A 22,035-nucleotide genomic window follows, 5' to 3' on the forward strand; every position below is an offset into this window, starting at 1 on the left:
TCCATTCTTTTTGCTCCTGCCTTGCATGTGGTATGGCTCCATACCAGCTGCAGTCTGATATTTGCAGGCTGAAAGACCAGAGCTCGAGTGGAGGCTTCATGCCAGTAGATCAGCTCAGGCCCAGAAGTGGGAAGAGGCACATTGGTGAAGTACTGTGCTCTGAGGACTTTCCTGTGTAGGTCAGCACTGACTGATACAGACCGTCCCACACCTGGCCTCTGTTGCAGCCTTGTTTCAACTTCTTCCCTCCCAGTGTTGTAGTATTTGCACTTCTGCTATAGCTGGATTATTCCCCCTCAGTCGCTTCATTTGATTGAATAACTGAAATTTGACTTTGTGGTTTTTTCATTTTCCATGTCTGTGGATCTGTTGTCTTAGTTAGGCAGTGCAGTTTTGCTCTGTATATGCAGTTGCTAATGTTTCTACCAGGTCAGAGGTTAATGTAATGCTTGGTATTTATGTGGTATTTTTCTCAGTATATTGGGGAACGAGTGTATGTAGCATGAATCTTTTAAAAAATTCAACATTCTCAGCATTGCCAAGGCTGCAATAATCATTGTAGTACTTACCACTTTTTATTTTTAGTAGCAAAATAGGCATAGTTGTGGTAGATGCTATGTCCTCTTGCCAAGATAGATGACAGTGTTCTCATCTCTCTCTCTCTCTGTCTCTCTTATTCTCCCTCTCTCCTTGCGAGGAACCATATTTAGCAAATTGTCTGAGCATTACAACTCAAATAAGGTTTTACCTTTTATAGCTTTTAGCTTGTCTAGTTAGGCATACTATTTTCTGGGGATTTCAGCTGCTAGAGAATGTCTAAGGCTCCGAACATAACAAAACAAAGACATTTTTTCTATATCTTGAGAATACTGAAACTCTCCAACAATCCTAAAATAATTGTTGCACCTCATATTTTCAAATAACTGGCAGGAATAGTAATCTTCTACAGCTTAGTACACTCTATTAAAAATGAGTAATATACATATTGATCATAATGCTTCTCTTAGCTGATGAGGCATCTCTTGGGGATGAAACCACAGTACCATATGGCTTTAATGTACTTGATATAGTTCTCTAAATAACCACTATAAATTATATTTCAGAATTATGCTGGACAGCAATTGAGCTTGTCTTCCAAACTGTCAATAATATATTTTGACTGTAGGTAAGAAGTTCTTTATGCACAAGATGCAGTATTTAAATAATTAACAATTAACCATTCCATTTTGTAAGTGTGGTTTGTGACACTTTGAATTACACTAATTTTAACTTCAACATCCAATGATAAAATGGGTGAGTAATGCACCCAGCTAATTGAAATTTATACAGGAAGCAGAATGCACAATTTCTCTAGCATTGTAGCTAAAGTAACACAATGCAGTTTCCTCAGAAAGAATGAGATCCAGCATGTTATTGCAATTTTAAATGTAAATTTTAAATGGAAACATTCTTTTGAATATGGAAGCAGTTTACTGCCCAGTTCTGGCAGAGGGTGATGCAATAAATAGTTGAATTTAAGTTTAGGGCAAAGTTAAAGGTATAGTTTGGTTTTCTGGGTTTATATTATGTATTTTTCCCTCAAATGTTTATTTGTCAACAAGTTAAGTCATTAACACAAATCAAATTGAATCCCAATCTGGAGCCAAATCTACCACATGAAATAAGCGCTATTACCTGTTAAACAGTAACAGCAATATTATTGTTTATGACATTACCAAGTGGCAGAAAACACGATGGCCTTTAAAAATCTAAACAAGGAGAGAATAAGTCAGAGACCGAGCTATCAAGTTCAAATTCATATCAGAATATGTATAATATCTGTACCCAAAAATCAGTTTCTGGCAAGACTGATTCAGCCTTTCCTCCTTCAAAAGGTAAGGAAAGTGGATAACATGAAAACAACTTATGTGCTCTGCCTCACATTTGAAAATGCCGTGGCACTTTCTTAGGGTAGACTTTCAGCATTTTGATGAACATACTCTTGGCCCAAATCATCTCTCCTCCCACCGTTTTAACAGTCCTATTTGTTCTGCCTTTCAATATGGCTGGAGCTGGTATTGCATAGATGTTACATTCCAGGGCTGGCCTGATAACAACAATTCTAGGTAGGAGATAAAAGAAAATAAAGAAAAATGACGGGACATATGCAGAAATTTTGTTCCTTCCAGGAAAGTCATGGAAACCTTTGCAGTTTTTCAGGAGAAGTGAAAGAGGCATTGTTTTAGCATAATTAAAAAAAATAAAAGTTATTTGAACCTGTGTTTGCATCAGATGGCTATTGTGACGTGCAGTCAGCTCTGCTCAGCTTTTCTTCTCAGACTTGCTCTTTTTTTTGTTGTTGTTGTTTAAATTACCAGTTGTGGGATCAGAGAGAGAAAGTGCAATTCTCAATTATGTTTCAGACATTAAAAACGTCAGACATCGGTTTTTCATAGGCTTAGCAGTCAACTGCGGCTGCAGTCAGAAGGTGTGCCTCAAAGATTCACTGAATTCACTCAAATAACAGGGTCTCCAAGGTTTTAATAAGTCAAAATGGAGATCTAATTGTACAGGTTAAAGGAGCAGGAAAAGATGCAGCCATGACATTTACTTTAGTCAATTTGCATTAATGCATGCTGCTGTTTTCTTGACATGGGGCTTATCGGTATGTCTTGACAGGGATTTTTTATTTGGGGCTGAAGATGAGGGTGGGGAATGAGTCTTTGCCATAAATGTTTCAGCAGAAGATGACTGTGGGCTTTTCTCTCCCAGTAGGCCCCTCTTATGGAGCTTGAAAAGATGCAAGCAATGCTTCCAGCTGCAGGAATTAGAGGGTGAACGTCCTACTTCTGATTTTCAATTTTTTTTACAAATATTGTACACAAACCTTGCATAAGGACTCTGTATTACTGAAGAACTATAAAGTAATACCTGGACATCATTATCTCAGGCATGGTGGGAAGTTTGTCTTTTTCCCTTCTCGCTGCCACCCTGTTACATTTTTTTTTCCTTGCAGTGTACTCAGTACCATAGGGGTGAGGAGTAGAAGCCCTCTAATTGTATTGTCAGTGACTTCATTGTTTCTTTCTCAAGGCTACCATTTTCTGGAATATTGAGGCAGAGGGGTATTGATTGTCTGTTATTATTCCAGAATAAGTTTTAGAATAGCACTTTGAGGTGGAGAGGAAAACCTGATCCAGTGAATCCAAGAAGCGAATAAAAGTTTCCCCACGACCAATACGTTTTGTACTCAACATGATGTAAAACAAACATGCATCTCTTCATTTTCTGGCTCTTGCTTATGGCAGTTATTTAAAATATTAGATAAAGTTTTAGACATCCATGTGTGTGTGTTGGGTGGTAGAATTACATTAGAACAGAAATACAATGCTAAAAATAAATTATCCTCATTCTACACATGGTCACAATCAGTATTCTCCAACTTTGCCCTCTCTAATGTTGCAGTACTTGTTGTAATATAGAATTTAAAGTTAGTTTATAGTGTGTAAATGTCATGCATTTGATGCTAGTTTTCTATGATCTGTGCTAGCTACCCTTGTGGATAGTTTACTGCATCTCTCTCCTGATATATCAGATTGTGGAAGATCTGAGGCATTCAAGACTTGCTTGTCAAACCTTTGGAAAATTACAAGTTTTAGTAGTTTAATGGTGCACAGACCTGTGTCTCTTCACCAAAAAAAAACAATATTTTACAACATCCAGCATTCATGAGATCGCGCATACTTTCCCCAAAGTTGATGAATTATAGGTTACCTCTTTGAGTTGGAGATCAGAAGTGAAAAACAGAACCATATCCAAATGGCAGAAAAGGTAAGAAGTAGTAAACATTGGCAGTCATTGCTTTTTCATAGGCGTAACAGTCAACTGTGTCTGCTGTCAAGAAGGTGTGCCTTGAAGATTCATTGAGCTGACTCAAATAACCCTCCAAGGTCTCAGCAATTTGAAATTGAGACCTAGTTACATAGATGTAAGGAAGGGGAGAAACAGCTATGACATTCACTTTAGTCAATTCAGGTTAAACCATGCTTTTGTTGCTGCTGCATGTACTGTTGGTGGGCCTAATGACTTCTATTCTCTGCCCTGCACTGTCAAAATCTTATTTTCACTCATTTCCATTCATTTTCTTTGCTAGGCTATTTGACCAGTAGGGCTATCAGAATCCCAGTCTTCCAAAACTCTGTGTACTTGCCAGTGCTGTTTGTAGCATGCTTAGCTGTCCTCGTTTCCCATTATCCCCAGTCCTTCTGATCTGCATTTGTTCAGTTTTCTTTCCTTGGCAGCCAGGGCAGGGAGGTCAGGGAGATGATGCACTGTAAGTTTTCCCTTAGTAAAAAGTCGGGAAATGCTTCTGGCTAGATATTAATCATCAAACACTAGTCATAGCTGAAGAAAGCATTCTTTTTTTCACTCAACGTGATCCTAAAAAGTTCCTTTTGTCCCTCACTAACAGCAGCCTGAAGAACTATTAAGCAGCAGATGCATGCAAACAAGCACAAAACCAGTTTGAATGATCCCATCTCACAGATTCCTGTTGTGCTGTGGCTTCTCCAAGTCTGTGTGTTGAGCTTACAACACAGACCATCTCTGTGCTTTTGCAGTGAGGAGCACACTTCTAGGACCAACAAATAATCCACATACTGAACTTATATAAAAGACAAATGTATGGATTATCATTCATCTCAATAGTATTTGGTATGCAAATACAAATTCTCGTCCACTTTTTTCTCTTCATATATCTCCCCTTTTTTTGCCTGAGGTATTGTACTGTTCATCTCCTCATTCCTCATGTATGCAGGAACATCTAGTAATCTAATAAAATCTACTTGTAATGAACATTAAACTTTACAACGGATACATGAATGTGCTTACTTAACACCCATGCCATAGGAGACAATTACCTGCAGTTTCCAGAAGTGTCAAAAAGCTTAAAAAGCTTATTTGCTGTTCTTGACCTTATGCCCACACTACAAAGTTTCAGCTTTTTTTTTTTGATAACTGTTTTAGCTATGTTTTCTTTGTCTCCCTTTCCTTAATTTATTTGTATGTTTCATGAGTTCATGCCAGCGAACATTCTCATCTGTTGTTATGGCATTAACAACAATTACGATTACACTGAATTAGGCCATGAATACATAAAAAAAAATTAAAGTGTGAACAAAATGGGTCAAAGCCTGAAGAGTGTTGGTACAGAATTTCTCCAAAACAAACAAAGGGCAAAAATTCAACCCTGGTTATTCTTTTTTTCACAACGCGTATCAAATACAAACAGTGTGGTTTGTGCCTGTAAGTTACATTGAGGCCCTGGGCAACCTGATTGAACATTCACATCAGCTCTACTTTGAGCAGGTCGTTGAACTACATGAATTCCTAAAGCCTGAGTCCAAGAATCATGAGTTATTCAGTTAGCTTAAACCAGAACAAGATGGAGATGACCAAATAGATTTGACACTATTTGTAAGAAATATTTTTTTTTTAAAGGAATAACATGAAGGTCAAAATAAAAGGAATTGCAAGTAGTGATTTCCACATGATATCCTATAATAGTGTCTTTATTCAACACTAGAATATGAATGAAATCACCTCTTGGGTAGAACTTTGCAACTGCTTACACTAACAGTCTATGAAAGTTGATTGGGAAGAAGTGAAAGAAAACACTGTTTCCGCTTCAGACTGCCAGAAAGTTTGTTGTGTGTCTCTGTGTTATAATTACCTAGTATGAAATTTGGCTACATGAACATCATTACTTTTCCATAAACTGCTGTAGGGTTTTTAATGACCACTAGGAGCTAGGATTCAAAGATCTGAGTTTCTTCTATAGTTTCAGTCCTGTGCTGTTGGCATCTTGCAACAGCCTCAGTTCAGCAGTAACTCAGACAGACAAGGGCTACCAGTACTATTTCCTTCAGTGCATGCACTCAGTTTTCCTTGGAGGATCTCCTATTTAAATTCAAACTTGGCTCAGCACTGCTTAACTTGGGAGGTCTGACTGGCTCATAACAGAAAATGTTGTGGCTACAAGCCACTATATTCATTTGGTCTCCATACATTTGGATTCACCTTCTGTTAATCACGTATATTTGATTATGATTCATCAGAAACTTCAAGAATGTATCTGATGGAGGAGAAGACATTTGAGAGGTTTTTTATTATTATTTTTTTAAAAGTCATGAGTAGTCTTGGGTTGGTCCTAAATGATTACAGAGAGCTAAACCGCCTACAGGAAGGGTGTCATATGCATACTTTTTTAAAGACTGTGATGGAGTTGTGATTGCTGAAGTGCTCCCCAAACAATTCCTCTGGTGATGCAGCTCCATATTAATTCTGACATGCATAAATGTCAGTTTCTTATATTAACCAATGAAACAGGCAATGGACTGTAAATTATTGCTCATTCCTGTCAAACACAAAATGTGTTGGCTGCTAGAAATGATATTCTTGCCTAGCAAGAAAAGTATTTAAAATGGGTCCTTCTGTGAGAGATTCCTTGAGGATACACCTTCTGAAAGTTCCTGCTGAAAAGATGCCTTTTATGCCATTGAGTATGTGCACTTAATTAATGTCTGCACATGCTGAGCAGGTTAAGTACACATCACATACAATTTTCTTGGTGGATATCAAATAAGAATAGTCTTTAATACATAGAGATGGCTGCAGAATTATATTTTACCCATTAAAAAAAATCAGAATGAAACTTGGAAATTTGGCTATGAAACAAAGAACAAAAATAAGAACCAGGAAGCCTTTAGGATTTTTGTGAGGTTGGTTTGCTAACCTTTTTTGTTTGTAACCCAGAATTGCCCTTAACATCTATATCCATTCATAGCAGGAAGTCCAAAGGTGACAGTTACCTTCATCCTCTATTTTTTTATTTTATTTTATTTTATTTTGTGAAATTTGAGTTCAGGTATAATACTACAGGTATTCTGGGGCTGATGTTACAATGTTTTCAGGAAGTGAAGCTCTTCCAGGGAATACATGGAAAACTTCACAGCTCCATCTTAAGGAAAGCTGTTCTGACATATGTTTCCTGAACCTGTAGGAAATTAGCAGGAATATGTGATAGGAACAATCTTTCTGTTTCTGGAAACGAGGTTATAGCTGAAGACTATGCTCCCACATGTTGCATAATTTCTGGTTGGCTTTTCTTCCCTGTGGTTGTGTGCAAGACTGCTTTGGCTATGGGAAAAGTCTCTTGCTTCTTAAAATCCACTATGACATTAATGATGAATAGTAAAGACCACTGCACTGCACTTTGCACGCTAGTCAGTCTTTGCGTTGCCTTATATCATGTACCATATGTACACTGTGACTTGGCTGGGTTCAAAAACTGTAACTGGCAACACTTACTCTGATTGTTCTTATAATGATCAAACAGTAACACAGTTTGACAGAAATTTTATAAACCATCATGTTGTAAAACAAAACCAGCATAAACTGGCTTGAGCAAAGAAGGTGTGTTTAAAAAGAAAAAAAGTTAATCAAAAGCACATGAAACTGGCCATCTGTGCAATTGTTGTGCGTTTTCAGTGTATGAAGGCAAATAAATACCACGAACCTTTTGTATAGTCAGTTTGAAGGTATTAAAAGATTTTTGAAAGTCAAGAAGAAAACTAAAGTGAAAGCTCTATAATTCACACTGAATCCACTGGTGGTAGTCAAGGAAGGATTTGTCAGGATTTGCCCTTTCTCCTTTCGTATCTGTAAGAACTGCCTCTTACACATCCTCAGCTTTTGCTTGTTTGGTTTACATTTGGAATCTTAAATGTCAACACATGTGAGTTACGACATGGAAAAAAAATACTCTTACGAACTCAAAGGACCAGGTGGTGAGATACATGTCACCATTTTGCACCTAAGAACACGACGTGTTCGCAATGGGAATGTTATGTTTGTAGAATGAATACAGTGATTGCCCAGCCTCATTCTTCATAGGTATTTACCTACATCATAAATATATATATATATATATATATATGAGGTTATATATATATAAATCATCAGAACCAGGTAGTCATAAGGGATTCAAGAGAACCTGGTTCAGCAAAATCAGAGTTGTGAAGATAGGGTCTATGTAAAGTAACTAAAGAAAAAAGAAAACCAGGAGAGAACGCAAACATTTTGGCAAACAAACTGATGCACAATAGTGACAGGAAGAACAAGTGGCTGTCAATAAATCGGAGTCACAAGATTTTTTCATAACCTGAAAATCCAAACAGGATCATGGAAAAGTAAAAACAAGGACAGCACAAGCTTTTAGCAGAAGAATAAAAATTCCTAACATAAGAAGTCAATTATCTTAGGAAAACATACATAAAATGAATTAAGTAACAGTTCTATAAATACATCAGATGTTAGTTAAAGTAAAAAAAAAAAAAAAAAAAAGAAAAAAAACACAAAGAAAAGGACAGGTCTAATATTTATTTAAGTTACTTTTGGAAGAGATGATACAGAATACAGAGTAGGGTGCCAAGAATTTTTTTTCTTGCCTTTATTAAAAAAGGTTATTGTGACTAATGTGATTATTGTAATTAATGCAGTAATATGAAGGAGAAACAAAATGGGAAGAGCAAGAAGAGCCAAAATGTCAGGTTAAAAAGAAAAAAAAAAAAGAATTCAGGTGTATTCTTTGAAGAAGTTGAAAGTTATCAGCAAATGCTTACTGCACACTCTAAATAATTAACAGTTACCTCCTGGGACCCACTGGAAATAGATGAGACCCCAGATGCAAAAGATGATAATAACATGACACAATGTAGAACCACCCCTGATTTTCCAAAGTACAAGTTGTTTTGGTGGGACAGCAGCATATGTGATTTGTATTCATTTTAGAAATAGTTGTGACAGTTCTGAAACATTTTCAGAAACAGATTAGGGAGGTGGTGCAAAGGGAGTTGGTATTAGCTTTAACATAGTCAGAGTCCAGTTCTTGTAAGTTACAGGCCACATTGGTATGAAAGTCAATGAGGATTTATTTTAAAGGCTTTCCTAGTGCCAGAGCAATTTAATCCTTCTGGTTATGGCATGGAGGATAGCTTTCAGTATATAACCATAAAGCGTGTATAAGCTTGGAAAAGGGTATAAGTTTAAATATGAAAGTGGAGTTGAGAACTTGCATAAATGTTTTGAAGTCAGCAACATAAAATTCAATAAAATGTTCTGTGTCCATTTGAAATAGGATTAATAAGAATTGACATGGTCTGCAGGAAAAAAAAAAAGAGCATTAGTTTAGACAACTAAGCATATAGATAAACATTTGCACAAGTTACAATGAGAGCTTGTAGGATTTCCTACACTGGAGATTTTTCATGAAGATATGTGTGTGAGTGATGACCAAGATATAGCTCATATTATTTCTGAGCTAAGGAAAGGACTGGATGACTCCTTGGCACTTCTGTGAATTCATACACATGAAAAACCACTTGCAAATTTTATATTCATGGTTGCTACTTTATGCATGCAGTTGATGATGTGCATAATTTTATTTAGCTTTCCTACTAATGTCCACAGCAAATGCAGATTAAGCTGTCATCTCTATGACACTCTGCCATCACAGATGCATTGGCATATAGGCAAACACATTATAAAGTACTGTAAATACTCTGAGAGAAATAAGAAACTATAGTTCATCACTGTGTCATAAATTTCTTGCCATGGAAGTAAAATAAAAGCTGCAGTAGGTCTGCTTTGAAAACTGGGATAATACCTACATTTAAAAATGAATAGAAAATTCATTCTTTGCTACATTTATTTTTAGTCATTTGTTCTTGGTAATGTGTCAGGTCATCTTTTTAATTTAGGTAGGTCAGTCATTACACCTATGACATTAATTCACACAACATATGAGCCTTCCTTAGCACACTGATTGTATACACGCTTTATTTATAAACACAAGCAAAATGAATTATCTTTCTATGTGCAATTATTTTATCTGTGTCTCTCCTCTTGGGTTGGGCAGTAATTTCTTCCTTACACTCATATAGTGAAATTAGTTCATTAATTCAAAACTTTTCCTCAAGTGATTCCCTCTTTGTCCTCTCAAAAGAGCTAAGGAACAACCAACTACTTGCTGTCATTTTCATTAGATATTCTTAATAGAACTGAGTACATATTGATGCTAATTTCATCTAGCATAATTATTGAAGTCCCTGTTATACCGTTTATTACAGCTAAAGTACATTGATTCAGGGAATTCAGAATATAATATTGTCATGTAGAAAGAATGCCAACTTCTGGTCACAAAGTTGTAAATAAGCATATCAAGATAATCCTTAAAAACTTTTATCTGAGGTCTCCTGGGGGATGCCAGAGAGGAATTGATGTTAGAGAAGGCAGAGCAGGAAAGAGAGGTGCTAAAGTGGTAACTGGAAGAAAATTCTTTAAGCCAGCCTTCAGATCTGTGTGACTGAAGATCCTGAATTGTAAGAAGGAGAAGGTAAGAGGGAAAGGTGGGAGCAGAAAGGACGACAAAGAATGAGCAGGGCAGGTTGTAGTGCAAATACACATTAGAAAAATGTGGTCTGTGTCTTACTTATCTGGCATTTTTAGCATTATGATTTGTTTAGGCAATTTTTCCCAAATCAGTAACACTTTGTATATGCATATGCAAATTAAGAGATTGGAAAACCATTTTTCATGTTACATATTTTTGAAAGCAAACTCAGTGCAGTGCTGTCAATACAGAAAGGATTAGTGGGAACAGAAATGGTTTATTGGAATATGAACACGAATGGCAACAGGAAGGTCATAATTATTATAACTAAAAGGGTTGAGAGCTAGATAAAGAGAAAAACAATGGATTCTTTGACTGCCATTATACATATATATATATCCTGCCAAACTATAAAGTTTGTTGAGTGCAATTTGACTAAGAGTAGCCCATCTTGATTTTCTGTGCAGAATTTACAAATATGGGAACTGTGCATTACTTTGTTACACTCCTCGTAGCACATAGCAGCATAACTGATGGTTGCAATCCTCTATCAGTTTTATGGCTTTTGTTTGTTGCTGCAAATATGCAATAGATATTATAGAAAGATACATAGAAACAAAACAAAGGAAGAAAATGCTGAAATTCATGTGAACTTTGGGGAGAAACACAAATTCAAACTATACCAAATGTTTTAGTTTGCCTCAAATAAATAAAATAACCCAGTGGGACCACATCCCTGTAGTAAGAGACAGACTTTACCTGCCAGTGATTTGAGGCAGATGTAGATTCAGCTGGCTTGGCTGCAGTATGATGTGAAAGAAACATAAGCTTTTGGGGGTTTTATAGCTGGAGTTTTGCTGAGTGCAGCTGCTCCCTCAGCATATTATTAACTCAAAAACATGTTCATTAAAAAAAAAAAAAAAAGATTCCTGGCGCTTCTTTATCATGCAGGGATCTCTTGGACTACTCTGAGGGGATGTATTTGAACATTGCTGTGGAGGATGTGATACACTAAGATTAATACAAACAAAATGGAATCTAAAGAATAGTAGTGAGGGGGAAAAAGAGACAAAATGGCAAATATTAGAGGTGTGTCCCTCTGGAGCTTTCCTTAACAAGCACCCAGTACCCTAGCAGGGATTTTCAGATCCAACTCAACAAACATATTCAAAAACTCATCACCCCTCTTCATCCTCTATTTTGTTTCTGTGGAAACAGCATGGCTGTGTAGGTTGTAAAGAGATGAATAATACAATGGCAGTAGTTTTGTAGATTCATAAGATAATTGAATTTAAGGCTGGAAAGTGCGTCCTGAGAACTCCCATGCCCCAACAGGAGAATCAAATATGCTTACATCTCTCTTAACACATTTGTCTAAGGGCTTCCAGTGCTGGACCAGACCACTGCAATAACTTTCCCCCAGTGCATAACTTATCTTTGCTGATGAAGTTTAAGCCCATAACTTTGTCTGTTTACTGTTATATCTATACAAGGTTTAATAGCTATTCTCTTTTTAGTTTACTTTCATTGATTTGAAAGCCTTTGTCAGCTTTATCCTGTCTTGTCTGAGCCTCAGATTCAACCTTTGCTTTTACCTTTCTGCATCCCCTTTTCCCTCTCTCCATGTCACCTTCCCCTTTATTCTTCACCCTTTCTCATTTTTGTCACCCCTTTTTTGACTCTAAATGGTGTTTCCAGGGCAAGCGTCCAGACACTTCCTGGCACTGTCACAGGAAGGGCTCCTTCTTTTGTGTTTCACAGGGAATATTGTACAATACACCCCAATGTGATGCCTAATGCTTTACACAGAGCAAAATATTGATTTATGTTCAGCTTCTGATCCACCACACTCCTTAAAACCTTTTCTCAACAGCTACAGGTTAATCATTCTCCATTCTGGTTTTGTGAGTACAGTTCTTCAGACCTATGCTAAGTATTTTCTTTGCTGATTTTATTTGACCCTATATTTTCTAAGCTAATTTTCTAAGATTATACTGAATTTTCCACTCTGTCCTAATCTGTTCCTCCCAATTTGATATGTTTTGAGCATTTAGTAATAAGACTTCTGGGACTGTGTCCTCATTTGTTGGAAGTATAGGTTTCCTTTCATTGAAGTATGCTAAATGCATCTCGGAAATGACTGTTATGGACTGAAAGCTGTTTGAAAAATGTTATTTGAGGATGATTCTTGGGATTTATCTCAAAAGTGTACTGTCTGGGATGGCTAGGGACAAATTCTTCTGGAGGAAAGTGCTGTGATGCTAATATCTGTAGGCATGGTTAAGGATTTGGCTTTAGCTTAAGAATCATTTGCCAGACTGCTTTGTTACAAATTTTACCCTGGGCAAGGGGCATACTTATGCACATCTGGTATACAGGGTATACTTAAGAGATCTATGATATAAAAAATAAGGTCTTATGCTACTTATTTGTACTGAATTTATTTATTTAATCCTGAATACAAAAGGCTCTGGCCTATTCCACCATAACACATGAGGATATAATGAGGTGACAGTCTGAAAAGTTTGATTTTACTGAGTGAATCATTCTGCTGCACGAACACTCTGAGCATTGCTGTACATTACAGCAAATCATACTATGCAGTGCCTTTCAAGTTTGCATAAATACAATATCGTATTGTCAGCGAGCCCACCTATTTGCTCTACCATACTTGTTAAAAAGTAGTCTGGCACGTGTTCTGCTTGCGACTATGCAAGTGCAAATCTAAGTATTTTAGTAATTAAAAAATATATATTAAAAAGACTCTTTTGGTCAGATCCTCATGTAGTCCTTTAGATGTCAGTCTTTTAATGAAGACTGTTATTGATTGACTGATGAGTTAATGACAGAATGTTGAGGCAAAATGTATGGCTTCTGCAGCATTTCTTGTGGTGGTTTTGTGTACATCTTCTGCTGAACTGGATGTGACTTGGAGAAAACAGCTCTCTGGAGTGCCCTTATGCCATACTATGCCATAGTCAGGTAAGTTGAGCTATTAGGTTTCATTTTCTATTGACTTTCCTAAGTAAGTTTGTTTTCCTTTTCCCCGTACATAATTTTCTTCTGCAGCAGCTCAGTGATACACATATACTTATTATCTTAAACCAGAAAATAACCTAAACATTAGTACTAAGCTATCTATGATGTTTCCTGTCAGCACTTGACTCTTCTACCCACAAAATGCTCATACATTAATATATTACTAATGCACTGCGTTAAAATCCATCAGATGTTACCCATATATTATGTTGATACATTTTGCATAAGATACATGTACAGGGGTGTTTTACTGAATATTTACAAGAAGGGGTGATGATAGTAAAGTTAGAACAAATGTCATACTTCTTCAGGAATTTTCAAGATACAATTCATCTGATTTCATTCAATCTGTAATAACACACAGCATTCCCTCACATGAAACACCTATTTAGTACCAGAATCCACACACCTACTTTCAAACCCAGCTTCACTGGGTTTCACTGTTTGATTTATCGATACATTAAGTGGGTTTTCAGACCTAACAAACAGCCCAAAATAATCATTTCACTTCCACTTTTCCTCCAGGACAGCAAGGGTCAGTTTCTGTTGTAAGTTCTTAACTCCAATTTAGAATTAGCTGGAAGTCATTAACACTCAATATAAATTCAGCAGTGAGCTTGAAATGAGCTGGTAGTCTGACTGGGTTTATACAAAACCTCCATCCTTAAAGCGGAGGTAAGTCCTTCTCAGCTAACACTTTTTTTGTGTCAGATTTATTGAACGATATTGTTGCTGCTGTAATTCAGAGATATACATAGAAGTTTCAGACTATTGATTGCTTTCTGGGCTCAAGAGAAAAAGAACCTTGCCCCTTGGATGTCCCATGGCATTGTTTTACTGGTATACTTTTCAGAAGGGCGTGTTGAAGTTATTTGGATCCATTGCAAGCAGTGATCATGTTTACATCTTTGTAAAATTTACCAGTGGCACAGTTCTACTGGAATGGCTGAAAAACTGTAAGATGAAATGGCATATATTGTTTACACATACAGATACCCAATCTGCACGTGTAAATCAGGTATTTCTGCATATACATAACCTGGTAGGCAGATAGATGGTCAAGTGCATGTTGGATTTTATATATGTTCTTATGTGCCCTTACAAACTCCAATTGATCAATTGTACATGTGCTTTGGAGGTTAATGATTAAATGGGAGCCTTACCTTTCAAACTATGTTTATTAGTATGAAAAAAAGAAACACTAAATCTATGATTAAAACATCAGATCCTCAGTAATTGGCAGTTCGTCTTAGTAACCCAGAAAATGTTCTTACCTTTTCCTCGTTTATCATTCGAAGTTTTTGAGATAACTCAAGGCAACTGGAAGCAATAACAATTTTCCAAGCCACTGTTTTGTGACTATGTCTGTGGGAGAGACCAGGAGAAGACTAATGAAGATGATATAGGAACTAGTAAGGGGACAGGGAGACACAGCACAGTCTAACGTGGAGAACGTGTACCATGGGAAACATTTTGGCTAACAGATGCTTTGAAAAGTGAGAAATAAACTGTCGTGAGAAATAAACTGTCTCCTTTGATTTGATTTTACTTGTGGTCAAGAAGAGAGCACCTTGTCAATTGCTGTAAATAAATGAAGAAACATTATAGAACTCCTAGCTCCCACACCATTTTCCCCTTATAATGGAAACAGCCTGCAAGACTCCTCCTCCCCCTCCTCCCCCTCCTCCCCCTCCTCCCCCTCCTCCCCCCCCCTCCTCCTCCTCCTCCTCCTCCTCCTCCTCCTCCTCTTCCTCGTTCAAGTGAAAAATGAGCAATGCTCTTAGTTTTGCATATAGTACATACTGCTAACCTTCTTCACTTTTCCTCATAGCATAATGGATTGCTATCATAAACTCATGACTGCTTTGAAACTAAGTCTTATGCCAGGCAGACATTTCCTGTTGAAAGATGAAACTTTACATTGTAGCAGTGTTTTTACTTTGCTGACCTGAAAATAAGTTGCTCAGAGCATGGCTTAACATTTTCTAATTAGGGAGAGGTGGAAAGCACATATTTTGTGCTACAGAGGCAAAGGCTTTGTGCAAATACGCGATTTTCTTTAAAAATTGCAAAGACTTATGGAGGTTTCTATTAACAATTTGTGATGCCCAAGGGCAATTTGTATTTTGGTAAAAGTTACTGTTTTCTTTGGTTGAGATCATCTTTTAAAAAATAAAATATTGTCACTTAACATGAGGTACTACATCAGTAAAGGATTTTTGTTGTTCTCTATCATAACATTATAAGTTTTTGACAGTTTTACAATTTCTTCTTATGAATTTGAAAATGTCTGAGGGAAAATGGAATGGATAGGATTTTAAACTCAGAGGTCACTTTGAACTGCATTTTGTATCAATTTAACTGGCAGATTTGCCTTAAGATGATATCTATAGGCTATTGCTCAGATCTAGTAAAATAAGAATAAATAAGAATAGTCTTATTTTCTGTTGCTTTCTCTTTCCCATTCACTGCTCAACATGAATATTTTAGTTTATGGCAGTGCTATTCTGTTCAGTAGAAAAAGGAAAGCTATTTAAAAATATTTTTTGTTGTTGCTTGTTTGTTTGTTTGTTTGTTTTTCCCATGACAATGAAAAGAAAGGTTTCCTCTATGTGGTTGTGATTTAGGAGCAATTCAAATGTTCAAAATTTCTGGCTGAAATCTTTAGTTTGACTGCAATTTTTATGTGATGATTCCTTAACAGAATTGCTTGTGCTGCATGTACTGGCATATATGTACTGCCATTTTAATCTGCCATATTTTGACCTTCAGAAAATGGCTTTACCTCATGAAATTTCCCGTTAACTTACATTTTGTAGTCTAGATAGGAAGCCAACAACCTTAATTTACATGAGACACTAAAAACAGATCTCTGGAAAGAAAATATTGGGATATATATTTTATTTCTTCATGAAAAGCCAACATTTTACATGGAAAGACAATACTGTTAGTGCAAATATTCTTTTATGTGAAACTCCTGGTTTTGTTCATAAATAAATACTTGGCAATGTTAGACTAGTAATCTGTGCAACTTCATAGAATGTTTCAGAATATGCAAGTTAGCTGCATATTGAAAAAGAGATAGTGATAGGACTAGGAATATAATTTCCAAGCAATTTATTTTAATTCTACATGTTTTCAAAGTCCTTGGAAGATAATGGGTGACAATGCAAAGAGGTATAGATATGTCTTCACAAGGAATGGGTAGACTTTTTCAAAGATTCTCCAGTTGCACAGATATGGCCCCAATTCAGAAGCCATGAAACATGCTAGTTTCACAGGACATCACAAATATCTAGTTGTTTAAACTATTAATATATGTACATATGGAAACTGGTTATTTGGTTAATCAAGGAGCATACTAATACATTAAACTAAGGTTTTCTTCCTGTAAAACTTCAGCCAGTATGATGAAGTTTCCATACTGGCAGTCTGTTATGAAAGAATATGAAAGGGAAATTGTTTCACTGGCTTAGGTCCTACATATGGACAATTTCTTTGTAATTCTCCTTGAGGAACCACACAAGCCTAGATTATTTATTTCATCATAGAAGAACCTGAAAGAAGTCCAGTCCAAAAAGGCGTAGTCCTCTAATGTCTCTTCTCTCACAAGTTGGATGAGAGCAATGAAGCTTTCATGAATCCTGAGAAGCATAGCTGGGAGTAAAATAAAGTGCGATGTGATGGAGTTATTTTTTGTGTATGGGAAAGTTTGCACAACAGAGAACATAACCCTAAAGATATCCTTAAAAAATGAATGGAATTTATACATGCTTTGCACTATTTTGTACTAAGAAATCATACTGGGAAAAAAAAACTAAGACAATGCCTGTAAGTATTTTTTATTGAAGATGTATTTTAGATTTGTTTAATTTGAATTACACTAAAGTCACCTGGCTATTATGTCTCATTAAGATAACTATGATTTTGAAAGTTAATCACCATGAAACTTGGAAGCAGAAAATACAGTAAGACTTCATGATTGCTATTCTGAAAATCTATCTTAAGTTACGTGTATATGAATATATTTTATATCATCTCAGAAATGTCCTGTAAATGCTCAAAATGGTGAGGTTACTGTAATTTTAGGAACTTCACATCAGAAGGGTCCTTCAGTGTTAATTAACACAACTTGTCATAATTATATGAATAAGCACTTCAAAAACACTTGGTGAGAGTGGCAAAAAAAAATAAAATAAAATAAAAAAAGTTCCCCTCTATCCTTACTTATTGAACATGCCAAAATATTAGCATGACACTTGAACAGTCCTGCAATCTACTCAGTCAAATTGTTGATATATATAAAGAAATAATCTGAGAGGGCTTTAAAGAAAGCAAATGGAATGACTGGTGTTCCCATGTGTTTATTTGATTTACTTTTAATAACTCAGCACATAAATAATTCAGACCCAGCTGCTCAGATTTAATATCCAACAACAGTAGCAACTCTATGTTGTTTTTTTCACTTACGCAAATGTTGCTGAACACAGATTGAGTTTACATTCCTCCTTCACTCTGTGAGCAATGCTTTAAATTATAATTACAAATTAGTGTACCCAGTGCTGTTTACTCTGCATAGTAATTATATTTCAAATCATGATTTAAAATGTAATTTAAAATGTAATTATATTTCAAAGAACAGCTTTATACAAATGTGACAAATTTGTATGTTTAAGCTTGTTTTAATTTTATTTTATCTTTTAAAAGTAAAGAGAGTATTTTTAGATTTTATTTTACCACCTCTGTAAAATGACCCTTACCCTTCCTCCTTACTTCTTCCATTCCCCAATATATATATCCATATAATTTTTGAGTAGCTTCCAGCACAACATAACTGCTTTCACAGACTGTGCTCTCCACCTCTGAGGTGCATGTCCAAAATATTTTACTTGTTTAGTTATTTATTATCATCATCAATCGGGAAAGCAGGGAAGGACAGAACATTTCTTTCTTTCTTACTTGTTTGTTTGTTTAAACTTGGATGATTCAGAGTAGTGGTTTTTTTTTTTTTTCCTCCTTTTTCTTTCTGATCCCATGTGAGTGCTGGGACTTCTGTTTAGATATGTTGCAACTATATCTGCAGTGTGACATAACAGGATTCCAAGTTACGTGTTAATCAATTGCACCTCAATTGTAATTAAAATGTGCAATAATTATCTATACTATCAGCAAAGATAGCTGAGCTGAAAGAAAAATGCTCATTTTAAGTAGAAAAATAGCATATAGCTAACTAGGACAAACACAGAACTGGTGAATTCTAATTTGTTGACAGAACAGATGTATATTTTAACTAGAAGGTGGATTATTATTACAGTTTATCAACAGTATCCACAATCAAAGTACCTGGAATTATGTGAATTTTTCTTGATATGTCATGACGTATCTATTAAAAAGATCATCAATATATGATGAGATCATCAATATGTGATGAGATGGGACTCCGTCCCATGTGAAGACGTACAAATTAAGCTTGCATTAGGTTTTCTAACATCCCCAAATATCGCAGAAGGTGTCCATTTCCTAAAAACCTTTCTTGCCTCCTGAAGACATTACCATACCTTACACCGATCCAATCAGTTGTATTTGTAGGATTAAGCAAAAACAGGTGGGAAGACCTAGTTACAGGGCAGTGGCTCCTCACATTCATGCAGCTTTAAGATAAAACTCCTCTGTTCCACATTGTTCTTGAAGAGATTTGTCTGGGAGAATCCAAAGCAGAGTCAGGCAGTGAACTAAAAATGATGTGGACGTTCAAAAAGTTCAATACTCAAATGAGAGTTCTGGTATTCTTTTCTTAAGCAGTAAAGTTAAAGATAGTGATTTGTTAAACCTTAAGGATGTGTCCTTTGATTCCAAGGCAAAGGTACCAGAGAAGACTGGGATGAAAACTTACATTGCTGAGATGTGATCTCTCTGGCCTGATGCACTGTCCCAAGTGGCCAAGGAAAAGTTGGGTTTCTCTGAATGTGTAGTGACACTTCCTACAAAGTGAGTCATTTTTAACTTTCTCTCATTTTTAGTTTAAATGAAATCAGTCCATTTCCTGGTTTCACTTGAATTTTTAAAAGAGACTTAAACAAAGGCAAAATGTTCTTTTTTCTCTTTTATTTTGAATGTGCATTCATACAGTCTTCATTGTTTTACTTAAACTAAAACTAATTACATACCTTTTCCATATATAAAAGAAACACATGCATTTTATTATATTTTCATATGGATGAGGCATTCTTTTTGACAATATATTTAGGGGTGAAAAAAGAGAGCAGTGGATGCTGCTTAGAGCCCCAGCCATCTTTATGAATTGCTATTTATTCATTTCCTTTCCTTCTTGTCTCCAGGAAACCTTGAAGGTGGCCAGGATCATCTCAGCAGACTGAAAACTGATTGAAGCCTCAGAGGAGGTAATAATACTTTCTCATTCCTCCCTCATTTAATCTTGACAAACTAGCCGTAACTTGCTGTGGATTAGCAATGCACAATCTGGCATGGTAGGACAAACAAGGTTTAAAGTATGTCTTTAAACTTCATTAAGGGTTTTCCATTCCCATATGATTAGAAAGATTTTTGTTTGGATCTGAACTGCAGTAAAAGCTGGGTCATTGGGTTAATGGACAATTAATCTATAAATCCATTAAGTTATGATAATGATGTGGAATAGATTTTTAAATCTGAATAGAGTTAGTGTATGCTGTTTTCCCTTCTTGTTGCTTGTTAAGGTAGAACATACTTTGTTCGTTCCAGTTTAGGAGATATTTTAACTTTCTAAATAACCAGCAATGCTTTTACTTGCCCTTGGTATGAGTTTTCTTCTTAGCGGACTATGTAAATCCTTCAGCTGAATGGCGTGTATTTGTGAGTATATGCAATAAACCTCCCTCTGAAAGTGAGTGACCGGTTTTTATGAGTGTTGAATGTGTAACTAAAACAGTGTTTCCCTTCCACTCCACACAACTGAACAGAGGTTTTGCACTCAAGATGTTTTAATCATATCACTGTCATACTGTACCCTTTATCTAGAACTAAGTATCAGCCAAAAATTACTTGAAAATGAGCCTGCGTTTTGCTCAAATAAGTTAATGAACCTTTGTGAATTTTCAAGACTGGGCTGAATTTCAAGATTGGAACAAAGCTTAAAGCCAGGTGAGTTTTATTGTAAATATTTCCCACATGGTTCCAGCAACAATCTGATCCTGTTTAACTAGTTTAACTAAATGCTTGTGTAACATCAAGGCATGGATGACAGACTCTTTTATTTGGAAAAAAGAAGTAAAAAAAGAGTGATAATATGCTACTGTTGAAACTGTGTGATAAAATTACAAATGTGCAGACTGAGATAGTGTTACATATAAATATTGCTGTTGGCGTGCAAATTTCTTCATCTGTACTTATTTATATACATATATCCATAGCAAGCAAAGGCCTTAAAATTTTGTGGACTCATCTAACTTAGTAGCATACTAACAAAAATACTGAATTGTCTGAATTGTTCTCTGTATGTGTACAGATTTGTAAGATCCAAGACAAAATGTATACTTCTAGTTACACCTTCTTGATCAAATATTTCTAATCTTGGTGGATATGAGCCCTTTTTTAAAGGCCTTGAACCTTCAACAAGTCTCCTTACAAAAAGAAAGAAAAAAAAGAATAAGTGAGGAGATTCAGGGAGAGAACTAGAGGTTCAACAGACGAACTAGCACCTCACAACTGAAAGCAAATTGCATACTTCTGCTGAAAAGACAAGAGCATAGAAATCTGTGCCCATCCATAAATCCCTTTTTGCCTCCAACCCCTCAGCCCCAAAAAGAGTCCAAAACATTATTTTCTTTTAGAAGCAGATGGAGCTAACATAGAGATGCCTTTACAGTGGAAAGCAATTGCTTCAAGATGGACCACAGTGGCTGATAAAAATAAATAATGAATAAATAATAGTATGTGCTATGTTCTTGACTAGCGTAAGACATAGGGATTTATGTAAAGATCACCCACCAGTTTTCTAAAAAGTATTTGAAATCTGTTCCAAATAGAGAACACATAGTAAATACACAGCACCAATTCTCTCATTTAAGATATGTGATTATGTAGCAAAAAAACAGAGCAGTATATCCGCTTTGAGCAAATGTAACTAAAGTAAGTTCACTTATGCTAAGGCAAATCTGGTGTGACTAGATGAAGAAATAGGTAGCAGAGCAGGACAAACATCCACCTGGAGCTCTTGTTGGGTGGTGGTTTTGTAGTATTCTAAGGGTTAATGTTTTTTAAGCTTCTTTTAATTGGAACTAAAGATTGTGTAAAAGTTTTCTTTTTATAGCATTAGTCTGCAGATTAATGTTTCCTGTGTTTTAATGACATGTTCCCCAGCAGCAGAAGAGTGGTATAAAAATGTTTAATTAAAGTCAGTCATAGCCTGCTGGCAAGCAATGACCTTACCTTCAACTCAACGTAGTGGATAAAGAACTTGCAGTCTTTTTTCATTCTTTAACATTTGAAACATAAAAGCATAAAAGGCACAAAGTGGTGTTTTTTTTTTATTTATTTTTTTTGCATACCTTGCTGCATGTTGGCCAGAA

At 35.9% G+C, this 22,035-nt stretch overlaps 1 protein-coding gene across 1 annotated transcript in view; it reads left to right on the forward strand.

Moving 5' to 3' along the window:
* Positions 1 to 22,035, forward strand: part of LOC310899500 (uncharacterized protein) — a 208,434-nt gene that overhangs the window by 109,520 nt on the left and 76,879 nt on the right. The window contains exons 18-20 of the mRNA XM_083835898.1: positions 19,326 to 19,456; positions 19,807 to 19,869; positions 20,486 to 20,608. The gene's annotated coding sequence lies outside the window, so the exon portion shown is untranslated. The remainder of the gene's footprint in view (positions 1 to 19,325; positions 19,457 to 19,806; positions 19,870 to 20,485; positions 20,609 to 22,035) is intronic.

Source organism: Anser anser (assembly GCF_964211835.1).
Source record: "Anser anser genome assembly, chromosome: 4".
Taxonomy (NCBI): domain Eukaryota; kingdom Metazoa; phylum Chordata; class Aves; order Anseriformes; family Anatidae; genus Anser; species Anser anser.